Here is a 21,506-nt window from a genome sequence, read left to right as displayed (position 1 = left end):
CTCTCCGTGAATATCAGGGCTCCCATCTCCGCGACTTACCCGAGTGCCGGGGCCATTCCTTCAGTTCCTGCCGACGGCCTCCTGCTGCTCGACATTCCGGTCCCAACTGCCACCAAGGGCACAATTTTAAAAGGACGGTGGGATGGCAGCGGTGGGGGTGGGGGGGGGTCAATGGGTGCGCAGATAACCCGAATAATAATAAAAACTTACCGTTCCCCATGTGATCGCAACTTAATTGGTGGCCATTAATCTTGTTTCCGGGTTTGCCGTCCGAAAGCTGCGCAGTGGGCGGACTGCGCACCCACATGACCTGCTGCCAGCTGGAGCATCTAGATTTAAAGGGCCATTGCTCCAATGGATTTTGCTGGAGCAAAGAGCAAGAAGACCTAATGGAGCAGCACAGGGGCAAGGCTGCTCCAAGATTCAGCGATGCCTCACTTCAGCTGCTACTGGCCAGGGTGAGGAGGAGGAGGGAACTATTTTACCCGGCCGACAGGAGGAAGCGCCCTGCCTCTGCCACCAAGAAAGCCTGGCTCGAGGTAGTAGAGGAGGTCACCAGCAGGAGCAACATCTCCCGCACTTGGGTCCAGTGCAGGAAACGTTTCAATGACCTAACTAGGTCAACTAAAGTGAGTACACTTACTGATTCTCCTGCATTCCGTGTCGCACATCACTCCGCCCCCCCCCCCCCCCCAACTCGTTCTGCACTGCCAAGACTACTCCATCACATCACTCCTCACATCCACTAAAGGCTCATCCTCAACTTACCTGCACTTCCTGAGCACTTCCTCACCTCCCCAATTGTGACCCCACCACTACCACTCACCCCAGCCCTGATCCAATGTGATGTCTTTATCTGATACTCATCCTCTGATGCATCTCTTTCACGGTCAGCCTCACCCAAAGCAATGCATTCATCGGTTGGCCACTTCACCATCACTCACTCACACGTCTGTACTTTCTCCCCTTCTAGGAGAAGAGAGCACAAAATGCACAAGAGAGGGTGAGGACTGGAGGGGGGGCCACAACAAATAGTGGTCCTCACAGAGGCGGCGGAGGAGGCCCTGGAGATCAGCCGCACCCTCGAGTGCCTGTCCATCGGGGACGCCGAGACTGGCACCCCACAAACGTCTGGTGAAACAACTTTAACATTCATCACACAACAGGAATTGATGTTAACAATGATTGGCACGTTGAACACCTCAGTAATCTCATCGCAACATGACACATCTGTGATGCTGATTAATATTGCCTTCTGTTCTCTTACAGGCCGTTCAATGACGGGAGAGGGCGATTCCTCAGAGGAGCTCCCGGCCCCTGAGGGCGCACCGTCACATCTTAGCGATTCATCCACCAGCGCAGATACTCGCACCTTGGTGGGTCCTGGTAGTCAGTAAGTTGGGTTGGCATCTGTTGAGTCACCACACACAAGTGAGCACGAGCAGACACTGGTGGCAGGGGCAGCCGTAGAGACTCCGTGTCGGTGGGCTCTCCAGGCTCTGCTCAGCCGGACGCAGATGCTGAACCCCGGGGACCACCCTTTAAAAGGAGAATGATCGAGGGACAGCAGCACATTTGCGAGGTACTGGAACAGGTGCCACGCACACTCTCCACAATAGTGCAGAGGATAGAGGAGTCCAACTCCTGCATTAGTGAAATGGTGGCAAAAATGGTGAGGGAATCTCTGAGATAGTGTCACGGGGACGTGAGGAACTGTCTGAGATAGTGGCGCAGGTAAGTGCGGGAATGTCTGCGATGGAGAGGAGGCTAGCCTCCATTGAGCTTCAACCACGGGTCACAAATGGTCCATTCAGGCCCTGACAACAGCCGTTCAGACTCAGGGTGAACAACATTCTGCCGCCTTAAACAGGCAGACAGACACTTTACAACTAGGCTTACAAGGCATCACATATCCTCCAAACTGTTCTCCAGCAGGGTGGTAAGAGTGACATGGTGCTGGTCCAGGAGAGGGATGATGGCGAAAGGGGACATGGAAGTGGGGACGCCATTCAAAGCGCTCCCATGTCTCACCTGTTGCCCCCCACCCCCCCGTACCAGTACCCACAATGCTGCCTCCTCTCCAGGTGGCCGAGTCTGCCCCTGCATAGGTGCAGGTGGAGCAGTCTTAGGAGAGGCCCTCACGGGCTCCAAAACCCAGAGGGCGTCAGCCGAAAGCATCCATGCAGTCTGGGCATGGACATGAGCAACCTGCCACTACCTCTGCTGTAGCCACAGGGGATGCACCACGTAGAAGTAGGAAGAGAAAGGCTAAGGATTTGTGATCACAAAGGGTATGCACATGGGTGTCTGACATGCTTTTCATTTATATTTGTTTTTTGATAAAGTCACATTAAATGTTATCTTTCTCACCACCACTGCCACGTCTTGCCCATTCTTGACTGACTTTTGAGATAGCCCGATTGCCGCCCTGAGCCAAAATCGGGGTTTGCATCTGTAGATGGCACCTTAAATCTACCTGTAGCAGAGAAGAAATCAAGTGCTCTACTTTTATTATTTGTTCCAGCCTCACCTCACAACACAGGAGTCAACCTCATGATTTTATCCTGCACCACCTCCAGGGCTTGAATGTTTCATTTGTATCTTGGGGACCAAAAGTGGAGAGATGGGTTCAAATCAGAGCACTGTACAGCTTTAGCATGACAGTCTCTGAATTATATTCAACTTTTTAATGACACAATTCAGCATTCTATTTACTTTAAAAAATGAAAAGCAAAATACTGCGGATGCTGGAAATCTGGAATAAAAACAGAAAATGCTGGAAACACTCAGCAGGTCAGGCAGCATCTGTGGAGAAAGAAACAGAGTTAACAGGGATAATTTTAACCGAACCCGCCCAGCGGGAAACTCACTGGATCAGATGGAACGCCATTCAAATCACTATTGACTTCAATGGAGAGTAAAATCGGGCGAGGTGTAAAACCAGCGTTGCACCCGATCCTGTTAGTTTCCCGAAGGTTAAAATTGCCCCCATTAGGTCGATGACCTTTCTATTTACTTTGTTTACTGTTGTTTCACAGGAGATGACCATGGTATGTTTTAGTTCTTTTTTTTTCTCAGAAAGTTAACTGACCTAATCCCAGACTTCTGCTATCTCTATTGTTACTTAAATAAAAACAGAAAATGCTGCAGAACCTCAGCAAGTGAGGCAGCATCTGTGGAGAAAGAAACAGAGTTAATGGGCTCGATTTACGCACCCCCGAGCGGGTGCGTTCGTGGCGGGGGGGGCTGCGAAAATCGGGGATTCCCGGGGCGTGTCCGGAGTCCGGCTCTAACCCGCCCACTTCCGGGTTCCCCAGTGATGCGCTGACATGCGCACGCAGCCCCCGCATGTGGGACTCCCGCCGGCAATTAAAGCTGGCGGGGTGCCACTTAAAGTATTTATTTAGGTATTTCAGATCATTTAGAGACCTGATTAACATGATATTTTAGGAAGGGTGGGATTTTACAAACAACTGGGACTGTTTCCCGTACTAGGGGAAACACTCCCAGTTCAAATGGACGTGTTGCAGCCATCAGCCTGTGGCGGCTGCAAAGGTCCATTTGACAGGTGGGGAGGGGGGAGACCCTCACTCATTGCAGGAGGCCACGCTTGTCACTTTGGACAAAATTTGGCATCCACCACCCTCCTCCTAACAATCAAATTCACAAACTTGCACACTTACCCCGGTGTCCAGACACATGTACCTACCTTGTGGACCCCCTCAGATGTACATCTTCCGGATGGGGGCCACCGTAGCTGCAGTCATAACCTCCTCGGAGGACGAACAGCATCACCAGCCTCACCGGCCACGCCATCCACCTCTGACACGTGGAGCTCCACAACACAGTGCTGTGACACATCCACCTGCACAGCAGGAGGGAGGGCAACGGCAGAGAGAGATGCATCGCAGAGGGCACTACCCTCACCACAGGGTCTGCAGACCGAGGCTCAGCTTCTTGGACCTCTCTGAACAGCAGTACACACGGAGGCTCAGAGTCACTCGTGGACATCTGCAGCCTCCTTCATGCTGAGCTGCTCCCGGCTGGCCCGAGCACCATCTTCTTACCTGTCGCTGTCAAAGTCACCACTGCCCTCAACAACTTCTCCTCCGCATCCTTCCAGGGTGCCACCGGGGACATCGCCGACGTCTCTCAGTTGTCTGCACAAACGAGCCCCACAAATATACCTACACCCACTTTGCAGTGACACAATGGGTGGCATCAGTTGTGGGTCTTCATTGTGATCCTCAGGAAAGGGCATTATTGCACAAACCAGACAAGATTTGCAAAGCCGTGGCAGTAGTGGTGACAATATAATATGTAATGTGAGTTGGTCAGAAATTAAATATAAGTAAAAACCATGACAAACCCTCAAACACCCTTGTGCATCCCCTTCATGCTCATGACACGTTTGCCTTACGCTTCCTACTGCACATATGTGATGCATGCCCTGTGGCTGCAACACAGGTAGTGGCAGGTTGAGTGAGGCTGACCGTGAAAGAGATGCATGAGAGGGTGCGTATGAGATAGAGTCATGAGATTGTATGAGGATTGGGTTGAGTGGTAGTGGCGGGATGAGTATTGGCGAGGTGAGTAAGTGCAGGTAAGATGGGGATGAGCTTTGAGTGGGTGTGAGGAGTGATGTAACAGAGTAGTGTTGGCAGTGCAGAAGGAGATGTGGGGTGGGGGCGGTGATGTGGCAGACGGAGTAGGGGAATGAGTAAGTGTACTCACTTCGGCTGACCTACTTACACTGTATGCAGGTACGCGACATGTTGGTGTGCAGGTGACCTCCTCTGCCACCTCGAGCCAGGCCTTCTTGGTGGCAGAGGCAGGCCGATTCCTCCCGCCCGCCGGGGGGAAGATCTTTGTCCTCCCCCTCCTCCTCACCCCATCCAATAATACCTGGATTGAGGCATCATTAAACCTGGGAGCAGCCTTCCCCCTGGGCTGCGCCATGCTGTAATTTTTCCTATTTCCTGCAGCATCAGTCAGTGGAGCTCTGCCCCTTTAAATAGAGCTCCTCCAGTTGACAGTCTATGCTGCGCATGCGCAGTCCACCCGCTGCGCAGCTTTCCAGCGCGAAACCTGGAAGCAAAGGTAAGTGGCTCCAATTAGCCTGTGACTCCGTGCGGAGCACCCCGATTTCACTGGGTGCATTACCCACGGGCTCAGTCAACCCCTCACTGCGAACCCTCCGCCCTGCTAATATCGGGCCCAATATTTCAGGTCGAAGATCTTTCATCAGAACTGGAAGATGTTGAAGAGTTAAAGTTTTTAAGCAAGTACAGAGCCAGGGAAAGAAAGGGGAGGGGGGAAGGAATGGGAGGGGAGGGGAGGCAAGAACAAAAGGGAAGGTCTGTGATAAGGTAGAAGGCAGGAGTGATTAAATAACAAAAGGGATGATGGTGCAAGGCAAGGGAGGTGGTAATGGGACAGGTTAAGAAACAAAAGATTGGTCAGGGGTTATTGTTACTTAGTCTCCCCTCGTGTTTCCTTTTCTGTCCTGGTTCACTGTAACATATATGGACACCTTCGGCTGTTTGTCATTTTAGCTCTTGCACTTTGCTCCTCATTGTAATGAAAACCCTTAAATAAGAAGTTAAGTAAAAGTATAAGTGTGCAAAACCAATTGCCAGGGGAAAAGAGGAAATATGAGTGAGGGGTGAAGTTAGAATTCCAGACACATATGATGAAATTTTTTTTAAAAAAACTGCATCATTTTTCCATCCTATGGGATAGTTTATGAAGATTAAAACCTGATTTAAGTTTATTACTTTCATAAGTCCAATAGGGGGCACTCTGAGTCCACACGCTAAGCTAATCCTTTTCCTTGCACTGGCTGGTGAGTGCTACTGATGAGGTGCAGCCCAAGTAAATGCAGACACTAGAGACACTGCCTATGTGAAGGAAAAGCAGAAGGTACTCTCTGTATTAATTAACCAATGCTGGTTATTATATGATGATGTAATGAATGAGCCAGATAAAACTGCTGCCGAAACCCTTATCCATGCCTTCCGTACCCCTGGACTCGACTATTCCAATGCTGTCCTGGCCGGCCTCCTACCTTGCACCCTCCGTAAGCTTGAGCTCATCCAAAACTCTGCTGCCCGTATCCTAACTCACACCAAGTCCTGTTCACCCATCACACCTGTGCTCGCTGACCTACATTGGCTAACGGGTGGGCAATGCCTCGATTTTAAAATTCTGATCCTTGTTTTCAAATCCCTCCATGGCCTTGCCCTTCCCTATCTCTGTAACCTCCTCCAGCTCTACAACCCTCCGAGATCTCTGTGCTCCTTCAATTCTGTCCTCTAATGCATTCCTGATTTTCATTGCCCCACCATTGGCGGCCATGCCTTCAGCTGCCTAGGCCCTAAGCTCTGGAATTCCCTCCCTAAACCTTTCTGCCTCTCTACTACTCTCTCCTCCTTTAAGATGTTCCTTAAAGCCCACCTCTTTGACCAAAATTTTAGTCACCTGTCCTACTATCTCCTTACGTGCCTTGGTGTCAAATTTTGTTTGATAATGCTGCTGTGAAGCGCCTTGGGACGTTTTATTATGTTAAAGGCGTTATATAAATGCAAGTTGTTATTGTTGTATTTTTTGTTCCATGCTGAACAATGTTCATTCCTGAAATAAGTAACAAAATGTTTAATGATTCTTTGCAAAACACCAATGTTTGGTATCTTGGGAGTCTTTTTCATTGGCAATACAAAATTCTTTAAAAATAAAAAAAATTATTAAAATTGGGTGACTATATCATGATTAAATATGTGCTCTTAATTTTTGAATGAAATGCTATTACAACAGCTAAAATTATTGGGACCAGTTTTGATGACCTTTGCTTCGGGGGTATGTTGATTTATCTAGGTGCAATGGTCAGGACAAAAGGCTGTACATCTGTGCTGCAGGGTCTCTGCCCCCTTTACGTTGCTTCGAAATGTCAGGACTTCCAGAGGGGGAGGGGGGTTGGAGTTGATCCTGTGTCTTCAGGTCCTCTGCGGTGATGCTAATAAGGCAGGAGGGGGTGTTCCTGGACTTTCATCTCATTTTCCTGGAACAATGCTTGTTCAGCACTCCAGCGTAGGAGTCCTCTCTGAAACAGGGCGCTATGGCCTGCCTCCAGGGTAGACAATAGCATCATGCGCAGGGAGTGCTGTAGAAAGGTAGGTTGGTTCAAATTTTTCTTATCTCCCCACCTCCCCCCCCCCCCCCAAGAATATTTAGAAGCAACTGGAGCCTTCTAGCTGTTGATCTCCATAAAATGTCCTCCCCTTTTTACTGGTGCTGGTGCACTGATCTGAAGTTGGTTGAACTCGTCCAATAAGGAACCATGGCTCGTTTCTTCTCTCTGAATCTTTGCACATGTGCAGAAGAGCTGTGCCACGGTACATAGTTGGTGAACTCAACCAATTAGACATCAGCTGTTTCCTGGCACCAGGAAAAGGCCAATTTTACTAAGCTGAGAAGTGATTTAGCAAAAGTGGGGGAGTGGGAGGCAAGATTCAAGGGGTTCAGAGTAAACATGTTCCCACAAAGACAAAGGGTGGGACTGCCAATTCTAGAGCCCCCTGGATGACAAGGAGCATAAAGGGTAAGATAAGGCAATAAAGGGAAGCTTATGTCAGACACCAAGAGCTCAATACTGCAGAAAGCCTAGAAGAGTATAAAAAGTGCTGGGGTAAAATTAAAAAGGAAATTAGGAAAGCAAAGAGAAGGCATGAAAAAACACTGGCAAGTAAAATTAAGGAAAACCCAAAAATGTTTTATCAATACATAAAGAGTAAGAGGATAACTAAGGAAAGAGTAGGGCCTATTAGAGACCAAAAAGGTATGGAGGCAGAAGATGTGAGTATGGTTCTTAATGAATACTTTGAGTCTGTCTTCACAATGCAGAGGTTGTAGTTAAGGAGGAGGAGGAGTGTAAAATATTGGATGGGATAAATAGTGAGAGAGGAAGTATTAAGGGGATTGGCATCATTGAAAGTAGATAAATTGCCAGGCCTGGATGAAATGTATCCCAGGCTGTTAAGAGAAGCATGGGATGAAATAACGGAGGCTCCGACCATCATTTTCAAATCCTCCCTGGCTATAGGCATGGTGCCGGAGGACTGGAGGACTGCTAATGTTGTACCGTTGTTTAAAAAGGGAGAAAGAGATAGATTGAGTAATTATAGGCCAGTCAGTCTAACTTCAGTAGTGGGCAAATTATTGGAATCAATTCTGAGGGACAACATAAATCATCATTTAGAAAGGCACGGGTTAATCAAGGACAGTCAGCATGGACTTGTTAAGGGAAGGTCATGTCTGACTAACTTGATTGAACTTTTTGAGAAGGTAACAAGGAGGGTCGATGAGGGTAACGCGTTTGATCTAGTGTACATGGATTTTAGCAAGGGCTTTTGACAAGGTCCCACATGGCAGACTGGTTAAAAAAGTAAAAGCCCATGGGATTCAAGGGAAAGTGGCTAGTTGGATCCAAAATTGGCTCAGTGGCAGGAAGCAAAGGGTAATGGTTGCGACTGAAGGCTGTTTCCAGTGGGGTTCCACAAGGCTCAGTACTAGATCCCTTGCTTTTTGTTGTATATATTTGGACTGGAATGTGGGGGCTTGATCAAGAAGTTTGCAGATGATACAAAAATTGGCCGTGTGGTTGATAGTGAGGAGGAAAGCTGTAGTCTGCAGGAAGGTATCAATGGACTGGTCAGGTGGGTAGAAAAGTGGCAAATGGAATTCAATCCAGAGAAGTGTGAGGTAATGCATTTGGGGAAGGCAAACAAGGCAAGGGAATACACAATAAATGGGAGGATACTGAGAGGTGTAGAGGAACAAAGGGACCATATCCACAGATTCCTGAAGCTAGCAGGACAGGTAGATAAGGTGATTAAAAAGGCATACGGGATACTTTCCTTTATTTGCCGAGGCATAGAATATAAGAGCAGGGAGATTATGCTAGAACGGTATAAAATATTGGTTAGGCCACAGCTTGAGTACTGCGTACAGTTCTGGTCACCAGATGTGATTGCACTAGAGAGGGTACAGAGGAGATTTACGAAGATGTTGCCAGAGGTGGAGAATTTTAGCTATGAGGAAAGATTGGGTAGGCTGGGGTTGTTTTCTTTGGAACAAAGGAGGCTGAGAGGAGATTTAATTAATATATAAAATTGTGATGGGACTAGATAGAGTGGATAGGGAGGACCTGTTTCCCTTAGCAGAGGGGTCAGTGACCAGGGGACATAGATTTAAAGTAATTGGTAGAAGGAAAGAGGGGAACTGAGGAGAATTTTTTTCACCCAGAGGGTAGTGGGGGTCTGGAACTCACTGCCTGAATGGGTGGTAGAGGTAGAAACCCTCATCACATTTAAGAGGTACTTGGATGGGCACTTGAAGTGCCGTAACCTACAGGGCTACGGACCAAGTGCTGGAAAGTGGGATTAAGCTGGATGGCTCTTTCTCGGCCGGCACAGACACGATGGTCTGAGTGGCCTCCTTGTGCCGTAAGTTTCTATGATTCCAAGATTCTATGAAAAGTGCTGGAGAGGTTTGATAGGTAAGTCCTCCACTGTTGCTTCTCTGGCAATTTTTGGGTGACATGTCCCGAGCTGCCCCAAAATGTCCGAGCGGCACCCCAGCTCTTGCAAAATTCTTTGACAACATGATGTCTGCCTCATCACCATTTCAACACTAAATGCTCTAATTTTAAGATCATGTCCCCTTGTTCTTGATTCCCCACCAGAGGAAATAGTTTCTTTGTTTCTACCCTTTCAACTCCCTTTATCATTTTTAAAACCTCAATTAGATCACCCCTCTACCTTCTAAATGCAAGGGAATACAAACCAAGTTAGTGCAACCTGCTGTCATAATTCAACCCTTTATGCTCTAATATCATTCTGGTGAATCTGCGCTGGATCCCCTCCAAGGCTAATCCTTACATATAGTGCCCAAAACTGAACACTCTACTCCAGGTGGGGTCTGACCAAGGCTTTGTGCAACTTCCTGCCCTTTGTATTCCAGCCCCCTTGAAATAAAGGCTAACATTTCATTAGCCTATTCCTTTCTCCCTCATGTGTTTATCTAGCTTCCTCTTAAATGCATCTATGCTATTCGCCTCAACTACTCCTTGTGGGAGCACGTTCCACATCCTTACCACTCTTTGGGTAAAGAAGTTTCTCCTGAATCCTAATCGGATTTGTTAGCGACTATTTTATATTTATGACCTCTAGTTTTGGACTCCTTCACAAGTGGAAACATTTTCTCTATGTCTACCCTATCATTATCTTAAAGACTTCTATCAGGTCACCCCTCAGCCTTCTCTTTTCTAGAGAAAAGAGCTCCAGCCTGTTCAGCCTTTTCTGATAAGGATATCCTCTCAGTTCTGGTATCATCCTTGTGAATCTTTTTTGCACCTTCTCCAAAGCCTCTACATCCTTTCTATAATATGGAGACCAGAACTGTGCACAATACTCCAAGTGTAGTCGAACCAAGGTCCTTTACAAATTTAACATAACTTCTTTGCTTTTCAATTCTATCCCTTTAGAAATGAACCCCAGTGCTTGGTTTGCCTTTTTTTATGGCCTAATTAACCTGCGTCGCCGCTTTTAGTGATTTGTGTATCTGTACGCCTAGACCCCTTTGCTCCTCTATCCCATTTAGACTCTTATTATCCAAGCAATACGTGGCTTCCTTCTTCTTACCAAAATACACCACCTCACACTTCTTTATATTGAAATTCATTTGTCAGTTAAATGCCCAATCTGCAAGTTTATTAATGTCCTCTTGCATTTCAACCCATTTTTCCTTTGTATTAACTACAGCCCCCAATTTGGTGTCGTCTGCAAATTTTGAAATTATACTTCCAATTCCCGAATCCAAATCGTTAATGTAAATTGTGAACAACAGTGGTCCCAGCACCAATCCCTATGGAACACCACTTCCCACCTTTTGCCAGTCTGAGTAGCTGCCCTTAACCCTTACTCTGTTTTATGTTTTGTAGCCAGCTTGCTATCCATTCTGCTATCTGTCCCCTGGCTCCACATGCTCTGACCTTAGTCATGAGTCCACAATGTCCACCTTATTGAAGGCTTTTAGAAAAATCCAAATATATTACATCTGCTGCATTACTCTTGTCTACTCATTCTGTTACTTCTTCAAAGAATTCAATAAGGTTGGTCAAGCATGACTTACCCTTCTGAAATCCATGCTGACTATTTTTTATCATATTTTTGTTCTCTAGATGTCTTTCTATTATATCTTTGAGTAAAGATTCCCTTACTTTTCCTACCACTGACGTTAAGCTAACTGGTCTGTAGTTCCCTGGACTTGTTCTATCTCCCTTTTTAAATATAGGAATAACATTAGCTGTCCACCAGTCCTCTGGCACTATTCCCTTTTCTAGTGAATTTATATATATATGTAATAGAGCCTCTGCTATATCCTCCCTAACTTCCTTTAATATTCATGGATGCAATCCATCCGGACCAGGGGTCTTATCCTCCTTAAGTTTGATTAGTTTATCAATTATCTTCTCCCTTTCTATCTTAAATGTTTTGATATCTTTTTCAACCCTTTCTTCTAATGTCCTGTCCACCTTGTTCATCTACCTGGTAAATACAGAGGCAAATTAACTATTCAATATTTTTGCCATTTCACTGTCATTACCTGTGAGTTTATCTTGTACATTTCTTAGTGGGCTTATCCCTATTCTGATTTTTCTTTTATTTATGTGTCTGTAGAATACTTTACTATTTCTTTTTAAATTCCTTGATAATTTAATCTCGTAGTTCCTCTTTGCTTTCCTAATTGTTTTATCGACTTCCTTCCGAACCTCTTATTCCCTTTTGTCATCCTCTCCTTTATTGTCTATGTACTTAGACTATGCCTTTCTCTTTAGTCTCAATTTCACCCTTATCTCTTTATTCATCCATGGTGTTTCAATATTGGCTAGTTTGTTCTTGCTTTTTAGAGGAATATATTTCTCCTGAACTTGATTGATCACCGTTTTGAATATTATCCACTGCTGTTCTATTTCTTTGTCAACATTTTTTTCCAGTTTACCTGCCCTAGTTCCATTCTCATCCCCTCAAAATTAGCCTTTTTCCAATCTATTGCTTTGGTCTTTGTCTTACTTATATCTTTCTCAATGATTATTTTAAACCTTATTAAGTTATGATCACTACTGTCTAGATGTTCCCCTACGCTTACTTTTCTTATCTGTTCTGGTTCATTTCCTATTACTAGATCCAGCATTGACTACTCTCTTGTTGGGCTTCTCACATACTGGGTAAGAAAGGAGTCACGTACACAGTGTAAAAACTCCATTCCATTTTCTCCTTTCCAGTTTATTTGGGGGCAGTTGAAATCTCCCATAAATGTTATTCAATGTTTTTTTACTCATTTCATAGATTTGTCTACATATTTCATCCTCCACTTCCCTTCCACTATTAGGTGGTCTGTAGAATATACCTATTAACATGATCAATCCATTCTTATACTTTGTCTCAATCCATATGGATTTTGTTTCATAGAATCATGGAAAGGTTACAGCATGGAAGGAGGCCATTCGGCCCATTGAGCCTGCGCCGGCTCTCTGCAAGAGCAATCCAGCTGGTCTGACCCCCCCGCTGTATTCCCGACCCCCTGCACATATTTTCCTTTCAAGTACTTTCCAGTTCCCTTTTGAAGGTCATGATTGAATCTGCCTCCACCACCCCCTCGGGCAGTGCATTCCAGACCTTGACCACTCGCTGTGTAAAAAAGTTTTTCCTCATGTCACCTTTGGTTCTTTTGCCAATCACCTTAAATCTCAGCCCTTTGGTTCTTGACCCTTCTGCCAATGGGAACATTTTCTTTCTATCTACTCCAACTAGACCCGTCATGATTTTGAATACCTCTATCAAATCTCCTTACAACCTTCTCTGTTCCAAGGAGAACAACCTCAGCTTCTCCAGTCTAGCCACATAACTAAAGTCCCACATCCTTGGAATCATTCTAGTAAATCTCTTCTGCACCCTCTCTAAGGCCGTCACATCTTTCCTAAAGTGCGGTGCCCAGAACTGGACACAATTCTCCAGTTGTGGCTGAACCAGAGTTTTATAAAGTTTCATCATGACTTCCTTACTTTTGTACTCTATGCCTCTATTTATAAAGCCCAGGATCCTGTCTGCTTTTTTAACCGCTTTCTCAACCTGCCCTGCCACCTTCAACACATATACATGCACATATATCCCCAGATCTCTCTGTTCCTGTACCCCTTTTAGAATTGTGCCCTCTATTTTATATTGCCTCTCCTCGTTCTTCCTACTGAAATGTATCACTTTGCATTTTTCTGCATTAAATTTTATCTGCCACGTGTCCGCCCATGCCACCAGCCTGTTTCTATCTTAATGTTACTTATGTCCCTTTTTTCTATTGCCATTATGTTGCTTCTAATTAGTAAAGCAACCCCTTCCTTCCCTATCCTTTCTAAGTACATTATACCCTGCAATATTTAACTACCAGTCCTTTTTCTTTTTTAGCCATGTTTCAGATATCCATACCACATCTGGCTCCTCCCTATGAATTATTGCCTCCACTTTCCCTGTTTTGTTTCGAATGCTGTGCACACTGCTGTACAGGCAATTTAATTTGTTCTTAGTGATTGTTCCCCTTCCTTTGTTTTTAACAGTCATTTTGCACTGATGTTCTAAAGCTCTATTTGTTCTCTGACCGTTTATGTTACCCTTATTCCTTACCTTGGTCTGACCTTTACTTTCATTTCCTATTTCTTTTTTCTTCAGACTTATGTTACCCTCACCAGATCCCTCCCCCTGTCTTACTAGTTTAAAGTCCTATTGACAGCCCTATTTATTCTTTTCGCTAGGACACTGGTCCCATTACAGTTCAGGTGGAGCCTGTGCCAATGGTACAGCTCCTTCCTGTCCCAGTACTGGTGCCAGCGTCCCATGAAATGGAACTCCTCCTTCCCACACCAATCTTTCAGCCATGTGTTCACCTTCCTGATCTGATTACCCCTACTCCGAATTGCACGTGGCTCAGGTAGTAATCCCGAGATTACCACCCGGGAGATCCTCCTTTTTAATTTAGTTCCTAACTTCTGATATTCTCTTAACAGGGCCTCCTCCCTATGTCATTGGTCCCAACACGGACCACGACAACTGGATCCTCCCCCTCTCCAGTTGCTCTGAAATGTCCTTTACACTTGCACCAGGTAGGGCTCCCAACATGCTATCAAAATCAGATTCTAACTGGTTTATGAAATTACTCTGGTTTAATCTTCTTAGCATCGAAAGCATAATCCTGCATTTGTATTATAAGTAGAGCATATCTTAATATAAACTGATAAAATATGCTTTATGTATTCTGGCATGAAACAGGTGCATTAGAGATCAGTTTTATTACAGATTATTAATTTAGGATTTAAGATATTCTGTCATTTTAAACTCAAAAGAGAAGGTTTGGGGCTCAAATCCTGGGCTTGTTGACCAGAAGTTGAAGCTGCCAAGTATATCCGATGACCCAATTTTTTCCCCTTTACTTGTTGTGCAACACCAACTTGCATAAAGTGCCTTTAGCGTAGAAAATAGGCATTATCGGACAAAAATGGACACTGAGCCAAAGAAGGAGATATTAGGAGGGGTGACCAAAGGCTTGGTCAAAGAGCTGGGTTTTGAGGAGGGTCTGAAAGGAGGAGTGAAGTGAAGTGTCAGAGGATTTCAGGGAGGGAATTCCATAAAGTGGAGCCTAGACAGCTGAAAGCATAGCCGCCACTGGTGTGGTGAAGGGGGGAGGGGTTACACAAGGAACCAGAGTCAGAGGAACAAAGCATTTTGAGGGGGTTGTAGAGCTGGAGGAGGTGAGAGAAAGAAGGCCATGAAGGGATTTAAACACCAGGATGAAAATTTAAAATTAGATGCATTGGGTGACTTGGGGCCAATGTGGATGAGTAAGCAGAGGAATGATGGGTGAGCAGGACTTGGTGTGGGATAGGATATCCAGAAGACTTTTGGATAAGCTGAAATTCACCGAGCGTGGAGGTGTAACAGTGGATTTTTTGTTAACAGAAATGAATGCTATACAAAATTGGTCATGTTTGTGAGGCAGGCTATGACTTTAACACTATCAAATGTGCACCCACACTTACATAAGATGATTTCAGAGAATTTGAGATGTGATTGTGCATGCATAGTTAAATGCTTGCATGCAAAATTAAGAGGATCCTCAGCTTGCAAACTGGTCTATAATGGACCATGATTTGGACTGGTGGCAGATTGTAAAATAAATTAGGAAGAGGGCTGCATGATTGCCACACTTCTAGGACCTGAACTGTGCACTTACAGTAACACATCATTGCACCTACGACTAGAATACATTATATTATGATAGGCCTTTTTTATTTCTGGTGCAGAAGAATGATGGCAAAATGACCTCAATGTGCTGCTCGTCTTTGTTTAAATTATCGTTAACTTTTGTTTTACAGTCCCAATATAGGGCCATACACAGAATACTCAGCTTATTGCACATTTGCAATAGCTGTACAAGAAAGCAGAGGCAAAGGATAATAAAGATGCTGAACCAATGACAATGCATAACGTGCACTCACATCATGACATGCTTTTAGGTCACAATGTACGTATGCTGACTCCTTCATCTGCCTCAGGGTTGGTCATAGTTCTACAGACAGGGAAAAAGTGGGTATCGGCTGCTGTTCATCACATGGAACTGACACGTTTACATTGCTGTCAAGTGTGTGAGGACTGCGCTTCAAGAGTCAATAACATTGAAATGACTTATGCAGCTTTTACATTGTGCGAGACCCATGCTCATGCAGCCGATTCCGAAATTGAAGGTCTCACACAGCTGGCTGCAAGCCAAATATAAAACTGCTAAGACTTGGTGCTGGGAAGACGCGGGTCTCAAATGATATAAAAGCAGCTTCAATACACTTCTGAAGATGGAAAACACAGCCTTTGGATTGCATCTCCAGTTATACCTCAGACTGTGTTGTCAATCAAAGTCCACGAAGATGGCCCATCATAATGCGTGGGAGAAGCGGCTGAGAGAAGCACATAAAGCGTGACAGAGAAATGCCTGAGTGCAGCACATAAAGTGTGAGAGAAAAGCACGGCTGAGGAGCACATAAAGTGTGAGAGAGAAGCACGGCTGAGGAGCACATAAAGTGTGAGAGAGAAGTGGCTGAGGAGCACATAAAGTGTGAGAGAGAAGCAGCTCAGGAGCACATAAAGTGTGAGAGAGAAGCGGCTGAGGAGCACATAAAGTGTGAGAGAGAAGCAGCTCAGGAGCACATAAAGTGTGAGAGAGAAGCGGCTGAGGAGCACATAAAGTGTGAGAGAGAAGCAGCTGAGGAGCACATAAAGTGTGAGAGAGAAGCACGGCTGAGGAGCACATAAAGTGTGAGAGAGAAGCAGCTGAGGAGCACATAAAGTGTGAGAGAGAAGCACGGCTGAGGAGCACATAAAGTGTGAGAGAGAAGCACGGCTGAGGAGCACATAAAGTGTGAGAGAGAAGCACGGCTGAGGAGCACATAAAGCGTGAGAGAGAAGCAGCTGAGGAGCACATAAAGTGTGAGAGAGAAGTGGCTGAGGAGCACATAAAGTGTGAGAGAGAAGTGGCTGAGGAGCACATAAAGTGTGAGAGAGAAGTGGCTGAGGAGCACATAAAGTGTGAGAGAGAAGTGGCTGAGGAGCACATAAAGTGTGAGAGAGAAGCGGCTGAGGAGCACATAAAGTGTGAGAGAGAAGTGGCTGAGGAGCACATAAAGTGTGAGAGAGAAGCGGCTGAGGAGCACATAAAGTGTGAGAGAGAAGCAGCTGAGGAGCACATAAAGTGTGAGAGAGAAGCGGCTGAGGAGCACATAAAGCGTGAGAGAGAAGCAGCTGAGAAGCACATAAAGTGTGAGAGAGAAGCGGCTGAGGAGCACATAAAGTGTGAGAGAGAAGCAGCTGAGGAGCATATAAAGTGTGAGAGAGAAGTGGCTGAGGAGCACATAAAGTGTGAGAGAGAAGCAGCTGAGGAGCACATAAAGTGTGAGAGAGAAGTGGCTGAGGAGCACATAAAGTGTGAGAGAGAAGCAGCTGAGGAGCACATAAAGTGTGAGAGAGAAGTGGCTGAGGAGCACATAAAGTGTGAGAGAGACGCAGCTGAGGAGCACATAAAGTGTGAGAGAGAAGTGGCTGAGGAGCACATAAAGTGTGAGAGAGAAGCAGCTGAGGAGCACATAAAGTGTGAGAGAGAAGTGGCTGAGGAGCACATAAAGTGTGAGAGAGAAGCGGCTGAGGAGCACATAAAGTGTGAGAGAGAAGCAGCTGAGGAGCACATAAAGTGTGAGAGAGAAGCGGCTGAGGAGCACATAAAGCGTGAGAGAGAAGCAGCTGAGAAGCACATAAAGTGTGAGAGAGAAGCAGCTGAGGAGCACATAAAGTGTGAGAGAGAAGTGGCTGAGGAGCACATAAAGTGTGAGAGAGAAGCAGCTGAGGAGCACATAAAGTGTGAGAGAGAAGTGGCTGAGGAGCACATAAAGTGTGAGAGAAAAGCAGCTGAGGAGCACATAAAGTGTGAGAGAGAAGCGGCTGAGGAGCACATAAAGTGTGAGAGAGAAGCGGCTGAGAAGCACATAAAGTGTGAGAGAGAAGCAGCTGAGGAGCACATAAAGTGTGAGAGAGAAGTGGCTGAGGAGCACATAAAGTGTGAGAGAGAAGCGGCTGAGGAGCACATAAAGTGTGAGAGAGAAGCAGCTGAGGAGCACATAAAGTGTGAGAGAGAAGCGGCTGAGGAGCACATAAAGTGTGAGAGAGAAGCAGCTGAGGAGCACATAAAGTGTGAGAGAGAAGCAGCTGAGGAGCACATAAAGTGTGAGAGAGAAGTGGCTGAGGAGCACATAAAGTGTGAGAGAGAAGCGGCTGAGGAGCACATAAAGTGTGAGAGAGAAGCAACTGAGGAGCACATAAAGTGTGAGAGAGAAGCAACTGAGGAGCACATAAAGTGTGAGAGAGAAGCAGCTGAGGAGCACATAAAGTGTGAGAGAGAAGCGGCTGAGGAGCACATAAATTGTGAGAGAGAAGCAGCTGAGGAGCACATAAAGTGTGAGAGAGAAGCAGCTGAGGAGCACATAAAGTGTGAGAGAGAAGCGGCTGAGGAGCACATAAATTGTGAGAGAGAAGCAGCTGAGGAGCACATAAAGTGTGAGAGAGAAGCAGCTGAGGAGCACATAAAGTGTGAGAGAGAAGCGGCTGAGGAGCACATAAAGTGTGAGAGAGAAGTGGCTGAGGAGCACATAAAGCGTGAGAGAGAAGCAACTGAGGAGCACATAAAGTGTGAGAGAGAAGCAACTGAGGAGCACATAAAGTGTGAGAGAGAAGCAGCTGAGGAGCACATAAAGTGTGAGAGAGAAGTGGCTGAGGAGCACATAAAGTGTGAGAGAGAAGTGGCTGAGGAGCACATAAAGTGTGAGAGAGAAGCAACTGAGGAGCACATAAAGTGTGAGAGAGAAGCAACTGAGGAGCACATAAAGTGTGAGAGAGAAGCAACTGAGGAGCACATAAAGTGTGAGAGAGAAGTGGCTGAGGAGCACATAAAGTGTGAGAGAGAAGCAACTGAGGAGCACATAAAGTGTGAGAGAGAAGCGGCTGAGGAGCACATAAAGTGTGAGAGAGAAGCGGCTGAGGAGCACATAAAGTGTGAGAGAGAAGCAGCTGAGGAGCACATAAAGTGTGAGAGAGAAGCGGCTGAGGAGTACATAAAGTGTGAGAGAGAAGCAGCTGAGGAGCACATAAAGTGTGAGAGAGAAGTGGCTGAGGAGCACATAAAGTGTGAGAGAGAAGCGGCTGAGGAGCACATAAAGTGTGAGAGAGAAGCAGCTGAGGAGCACATAAAGTGTGAGAGAGAAGCGGCTGAGGAGCACATAAAGCGTGAGAGAGAAGCAGCTGAGAAGCACATAAAGTGTGAGAGAGAAGCAGCTGAGGAGCACATAAAGTGTGAGAGAGAAGTGGCTGAGGAGCACATAAAGTGTGAGAGAGAAGCAGCTGAGGAGCACATAAAGTGTGAGAGAGAAGCAACTGAGGAGCACATAAAGTGTGAGAGAGAAGCAGCTGAGGAGCACATAAAGTGTGAGAGAGAAGTGGCTGAGGAGCACATAAAGTGTGAGAGAGAAGCAGCTGAGGAGCACATAAAGTGTGAGAGAGAAGTGGCTGAGGAGCACATAAAGTGTGAGAGAGACGCAGCTGAGGAGCACATAAAGTGTGAGAGAGAAGTGGCTGAGGAGCACATAAAGTGTGAGAGAGAAGCAGCTGAGGAGCACATAAAGTGTGAGAGAGAAGTGGCTGAGGAGCACATAAAGTGTGAGAGAGAAGCGGCTGAGGAGCACATAAAGTGTGAGAGAGAAGCAGCTGAGGAGCACATAAAGTGTGAGAGAGAAGCGGCTGAGGAGCACATAAAGCGTGAGAGAGAAGCAGCTGAGAAGCACATAAAGTGTGAGAGAGAAGCAGCTGAGGAGCACATAAAGTGTGAGAGAGAAGTGGCTGAGGAGCACATAAAGTGTGAGAGAGAAGCAGCTGAGGTGCACATAAAGTGTGAGAGAGAAGTGGCTGAGGAGCACATAAAGTGTGAGAGAGACGCAGCTGAGGAGCACATAAAGTGTGAGAGAGAAGTGGCTGAGGAGCACATAAAGTGTGAGAGAGAAGCAGCTGAGGAGCACATAAAGTGTGAGAGAGAAGTGGCTGAGGAGCACATAAAGTGTGAGAGAAAAGCAGCTGAGGAGCACATAAAGTGTGAGAGAGAAGCGGCTGAGGAGCACATAAAGTGTGAGAGAGAAGCGGCTGAGAAGCACATAAAGTGTGAGAGAGAAGCAGCTGAGGAGCACATAAAGTGTGAGAGAGAAGTGGCTGAGGAGCACATAAAGTGTGAGAGAGAAGCGGCTGAGGAGCACATAAAGTGTGAGAGAGAAGCAGCTGAGGAGCACATAAAGTGTGAGAGAGAAGCAGCTGAGGAGCACATAAAGTGTGAGAGAGAAGTGGCTGAGGAGCACATAAAGTGTGAGAGAGAAGCGGCTGAGGAGCACATAAAGTGTGAGAGAGAAGCAACTGAGGAGCACATAAAGTGTGAGAGAGAAGCAACTGAGGAGCACATAAAGTGTGAGAGAGAAGCAGCTGAGGAGCACATAAAGTGTGAGAGAGAAGCGGCTGAGGAGCACATAAATTGTGAGAGAGAAGCAGCTGAGGAGCACATAAAGTGTGAGAGAGAAGCAGCTGAGGAGCACATAAAGTGTGAGAGAGAAGCGGCTGAGGAGCACATAAATTGTGAGAGAGAAGCAGCTGAGGAGCACATAAAGTGTGAGAGAGAAGCAGCTGAGGAGCACATAAAGTGTGAGAGAGAAGCGGCTGAGGAGCACATAAAGTGTGAGAGAGAAGTGGCTGAGGAGCACATAAAGCGTGAGAGAGAAGCAACTGAGGAGCACATAAAGTGTGAGAGAGAAGCAACTGAGGAGCACATAAAGTGTGAGAGAGAAGCAGCTGAGGAGCACATAAAGTGTGAGAGAGAAGTGGCTGAGGAGCACATAAAGTGTGAGAGAGAAGTGGCTGAGGAGCACATAAAGTGTGAGAGAGAAGCAACTGAGGAGCACATAAAGTGTGAGAGAGAAGCAACTGAGGAGCACATAAAGTGTGAGAGAGAAGCAACTGAGGAGCACATAAAGTGTGAGAGAGAAGTGGCTGAGGAGCACATAAAGTGTGAGAGAGAAGCAACTGAGGAGCACATAAAGTGTGAGAGAGAAGCGGCTGAGGAGCACATAAAGTGTGAGAGAGAAGCGGCTGAGGAGCACATAAAGTGTGAGAGAGAAGCAGCTGAGGAGCACATAAAGTGTGAGAGAGAAGCGGCTGAGGAGTACATAAAGTGTGAGAGAGAAGCAGCTGAGGAGCACATAAAGTGTGAGAGAGAAGCGGCTGAGGAGCACATAAAGTGTGAGAGAGAAGCAGCTGAGGAGCACATAAAGTGTGAGAGAGAAGCGGCTGAGGAGCACATAAAGTGTGAGAGAGAAGCGGCTGAGGAGCACATAAAGTGTGAGAGAGAAGCAGCTGAGGAGCACATAAAGTGTGAGAGAGAAGCGGCTGAGGAGCACATAAAGTGTGAGAGAGAAGCAGCTGAGGAGCACATAAAGTGTGAGAGAGAAGCGGCTGAGGAGCACATAAAGTGTGAGAGAGAAGCAGCTGAGGAGCACATAAAGTGTGAGAGAGAAGCGGCTGAGGAGCACATAAAGTGTGAGAGAGAAGCAACTGAGGAGCACATAAAGTGTGAGAGAGAAGCGGCTGAGGAGCACATAAAGTGTGAGAGAGAAACGGCTGAGGAGCACATAAAGTGTGAGAGAGAAGCAACTGAGGAGCACATCAAGTGTGAGAGAGAAGCGGCTGAGGAGCACATAAAGTGTGAGAGAGAAGCAACTGAGGAGCACATAAAGTGTGAGAGAGAAGCGGCTGAGGAGCACATAAAGTGTGAGA

Source organism: Heptranchias perlo, chromosome 4 (genome assembly GCF_035084215.1).
Source record: "Heptranchias perlo isolate sHepPer1 chromosome 4, sHepPer1.hap1, whole genome shotgun sequence".
Lineage (NCBI taxonomy): Eukaryota > Metazoa > Chordata > Chondrichthyes > Hexanchiformes > Hexanchidae > Heptranchias > Heptranchias perlo.
This window is presented reverse-complemented; position numbering follows the sequence as displayed.